The 4,598-nt window shown below is 31.5% G+C and overlaps 1 long non-coding RNA gene across 8 annotated transcripts; it reads left to right on the top strand.

Annotated features, from left to right (window-relative positions):
* Positions 1–448: 448 nt before the first annotated feature.
* Positions 449–3,097, top strand: LOC108467966 (uncharacterized). 8 transcript variants are annotated; one of them, XR_008269455.1, is made up of 6 exons: positions 449–550; positions 645–797; positions 933–2,306; positions 2,407–2,538; positions 2,617–2,678; positions 2,866–3,097. It is a non-coding gene; the product is annotated as an uncharacterized LOC108467966 (long non-coding RNA). The 8 variants fall into 8 exon arrangements; XR_008269459.1 differs by having other exon boundaries at positions 453–550; positions 733–797; positions 933–2,329; XR_008269454.1 differs by having other exon boundaries at positions 460–550; positions 733–797.
* The last annotated feature ends 1,501 nt before the right edge of the window (positions 3,098–4,598 follow it).

Consider the following 4,598-nt stretch of genomic DNA (forward strand, 5'->3'; position numbering starts at 1 on the left):
GTTGCTAGAGGGTTAAGACAAAGGTCCTCCCGGGATACAATGAAGTTTTGAATTTCTTTTAATTAGCAAAATCGAGCAATTCCCTAACTCTTACTCTAGTTTTAGAAAATAAAATTGATTGTAATTTTATCTTTGTGAGCACTATAATGCCTCTATTCATATGTATTCAATGAATACAATTTGAAGAGCCACAACCCTTAATATCACTATAACAAAATAAGTTTTTAGTAGCATTTTTAGCGACACTTGAACTAAAAACGCTTATACACTAGTGGCGCTAGAAGTAAAACGCCGCAAAATGTTAGAGCTATAGCAACATTTATGAAAAAAACGCTGCAAAAAGTCAAGCATTAGCTGTGTTTATAAAAAAACCGCATAAATCTATCATTAGTGGCACTTTTTAAAAAACGAGGCTATAAATCGAATATTAGTGACGCTTTTTTGAGAAAAGCACCCAAAAAATTTAAGCAAAATGTCCAAATCCCTTACTTTTTTCCCAATTTTATTTGCCCCAAGTCTCTCTCAATCTTCATTTCGCTGTCTCTCGAAGGTACCCTGTACCCTCTTTTTCCTTTCTTTTTAATCTCACAAAAGAGTTATGATCTAGGTTGCTTCATTTTTTTTATTTGCTTTTGCTTCTTTAGTTTTTTCAGATCTAACCTCCAAATCTGACTTGACGCTAAATAAGACGAAGGAAAAAAATAGTGATTTGCTTTAGTTTTCATTTTACAGCAAAATCGAAAAATGGGGCAGATTCAATACTCCGAGAAATACTTCGATGATACTTATGAGTACAGGTAAAATTCAATTTCATCTGAGTTTTACTAGGTTTAATATTTTCTTCATTCTTTTCAAATTTTCAGAATGTTAAGTTTTGGTTCCTTATTAAATTAAATTACTTTCATATTTGATTTTCTTTTGTGGTGGTGTAGAGGCATGTTGTTCTTCCCCCTAAAGTGGCCAAACTTCTCCCCAAGAATCGCCTACTCTTTGAAGTATTTTTTTAGGGTTTTACACATGTCACTGTTTGTAACTTATTTTTGTATTTTTACAGAAATGTCCATCTTTTTAACGCAATTTTGTTTAATTTAATAATTTCCTCAAGTTTTCATCTGAAATAGTTTTCTTTGTCGGTTGTCTATTCAGGAAATTAATTATTTATGACCATAATTTACTAGTTTTGATTTTGATTGTTCATGATTTATGAAATGTAAATAACTGTCTCGCAATTAAGCAACTCATTGCCTTCAGTACTTGCTTGTTTTTTGTCCCAATTTTCCATCTTTTCGTAGTAGCTTGAGTTTGCAGATGCTTGTTTCACGAATGTGATTTTGTGTTGTAGGCAACTAATTGTTCCTATACTTGCCCAAATGCATAACTTGAGACTTTTTCCTTTTATGATTCTTGTCCTATAGGATGAGTTTCTTGGTTTTTTAAAGTATGAATGAAATAGAAAAGGCTCAAAATTGTGTTGTAGGAGACTAGTTGTTCGTATGCACTGGTACCGTGTAAATGCTAAGCTGACTTCTTCCTCTTACTGCATATGTGTGTATTTTGAGATGTGTTTCTTACTTCTTTTTCATTCCTTTTAACTCCCTGTTCTAAATCTAGACTATCTATGGTTCTATGTGTAAGAGTGGCGTTGCTTTGTTCGTCTTGTTGTCGCGACTTGGTACTCTTAAATATGTGTCTCTGCTTGCTCTATGCGCATCTATCTTTTGTTTCTCCTAAAAAATTGACTGGAACTACAACCTACCAAGTTTATTTCACGCATGGAGGAAGAACTCTTTTATTCTTATCTTCTGCTTGTGTATTCATACAATCTTATTGGTTCTCCGTTTCTTACATGGAATTACAATCTGCCAAGCTTGTGGTCTGTTTTTCACCATGCACGAGTGTGAACTGTGAACTGTGAATACAGCTAATAAATATTTTAAACTATTGAATGTACCTGTAGAAGAATACATATGATTTTGAAAATTTAACTACCAGCTTGTTTAATGGTGTTTAATTTAATTTTCCTTTTTCCTGTTTAGACTGGAATAGTATCTTTTACTGACTTGTTGGAGCAGATGGGCTAAAATATTCTTTTACTTGCTTTATATCATTTAATACTTCATCTAATATGTCATTGACACAAAGTAGTGGACTTCATGTCTCTTTATACTCCCATGTGCCTGTAGTGGATGTATAAATTTGTTAGATGTGAAGATCTGTTGAAATTGAGCTTCAAGATTAGTTGCAGCATCTCTCTCTTCTGTCTTTATCTCATGCAGGCAAGAAGTATTATGGAAAGATATTTGCAGGTGTTGTTGGGTGTCTAGTCAATGTGAATTTTACCTTCATTTGAACTTTGTTAAAGCTTGAAATGCTTCATCTTTAGCATTCATCTTCTTCTTCCAACAGATTGTCATCTTTAGCATCCATTTCTTCATCTTCATTTCTTGAAGCATTAGAGGGAGAAATGGACTGAGGAAGAGCATCAGAGGTTTCTTGAAGCTTTAAGGTTGTATGGTCGTGGCTGGCGCCAAATAGAAGGTAAGTGCACAATGAGTACTTATGTTTGCCATGTTCACTATGGTTTGAACAGTTTAAGTTACTCTTATTTTCATGCAGAGCATGTCGGCACCAAATCTGCAGATCAAATTCGAAGCCATGCTCAAAAGTTTTTCTCTAAGGTTCTTTGCTTTGAGTTCATTACAAGATTTCCTTGATTAAGTAAATGTATTATATCTTTTATTACCAAGATTTACTTGATTAAGAAAATGCATTGTATGTTTTATTACCTTGCAATGTGTATAGTCATAGGCAGGTTCTCCTAGTCAGTCTGTTTCTCATATGCACACTTTCTGATTGTGGTTCTAGGTTGTCCGAGAGTCAAATGGTGGCTTTGATGGTTCCATTAAACCAGTAGTGATACCGCCTCCTCGTCTTAAGAGAAAGCAAGTACATCCATATCCCCGCAAATCTGTCTATTTGGTCAAAGGAATATTCATTAGCAGCTTAATCAATTTAAATAATCAATGTTGATACTTCACATGGGAATGGATATTCAAATCTTATATTTTACATGGTTATGATTTAAGTCATTATTTCATTTAAGTAACTTCATTATAATATCTTATGTTATTGATATCTTTATATTTAATCCAATTTTTATTATTTATTTTAGTTTTGATTCTAATTTTTTTTTAATATTTACGATAACTTGAGTTCTAACTTTTGGATTTTAATTGTGTTATTAATTTATTATTTTAAATTTTAAATTTAAATTCATTAATTTTTATATTTAGTTTTAAAGTTAAAATTTTCATAGAAAATTTAATTTAAATAATATTTTTTATTTATCTTTAAAAGTATATAGTTTAAAGTTTAAATTTTAAAATAAAACATAATATAATATTTATCATAGAAATAAATATTATTTGATTTAAATAATTATTTTTAAAAGTTATGTTTTATAGCGGTGTTTATGGGAAAAACGCCACTAAAGGTCATATTCTATAGCGGCATTTATGGGAAAGCGTTGCTAGAGGTCATATTCTATAGCGGCGTTTGTAGGAAAAGTGCCGCTAAAGGTCATGTTCTATAGCGGCATTTTTCCATATAAGCGTCGCAAAATTTAGCGGCATTAGCTATAGTAGTGTTTTTTGCGGCATTTATCAAAACGGCCTCTATAGGCAAAAAAATGCCGATAAAAATTTGTTTTGATGTAGTGTATTAGACATACTCCTTGGAAGAAACATGTCCTATAGAAATGTATTCATTGGATGTTAAATCATCACCTTTAATTTGAATAATGCTTATGAATAATTAGATTTGTAAGATGATAAATCATCACTTTTGAATAGTGCTTATATTAATTTGCAATCTATACTTTCCATCAAACCCTCACTAGATTGCTAATTCTAGAAAATAAGTACATAACGATTATGCATAAAGAAGGGTGTCCGTAGATTGAAATTTCCTTTAGTGCAAACTCTTATCAATAAAGTGAATGGTGGCTAGTCGTTTGAACCATCACTCTTAAAGTTAATACCAAAAAATTTCACACAAAATCGTAAAGTATTAGAGTAAAAATTTAATTTGCTTTAGCACCGTTATGGCCATGTGCTCATTCCGTTTCATGAACATGTATAAGAGAAAACCATGAAGAAAATCTCGTTGAAGCGGCACCACTTCATGTCCATATAGGTGGATTTCATGACAATTAATGTAATATCCTGATTTTGGGCCCGTGACCACAAAATCTGAGATAGAAATAATTATTTTATGATTATTTTAAGGTCTATGATATGATTGCATGATTGTGTGAAAATTTCGTGAAGAAATTTTATGCATAAAGTGCTTAAATTGAAATTAGGGACTAAATCGAATAATTTGCAAAACTTGCATTCTAGAAGTTTCTAGTATGAAATTGTTTTGAAATATTAATTAGGAGGTCTTAAATAGAAATTTTACCAATTTCTAAGTCTATGGACAAAAATTGGACATGGATGGAATTTTTGGAAAGTTTAGTAGTAAGGGCATTTTGGTCATTTAGGGTAAAATGAATTAAAATACAAAATTAAAAGCCAATTTTGCTCATCTTCAACCCC

Source organism: Gossypium arboreum, chromosome 8 (genome assembly GCF_025698485.1).
Source record: "Gossypium arboreum isolate Shixiya-1 chromosome 8, ASM2569848v2, whole genome shotgun sequence".
Lineage (NCBI taxonomy): Eukaryota > Viridiplantae > Streptophyta > Magnoliopsida > Malvales > Malvaceae > Gossypium > Gossypium arboreum.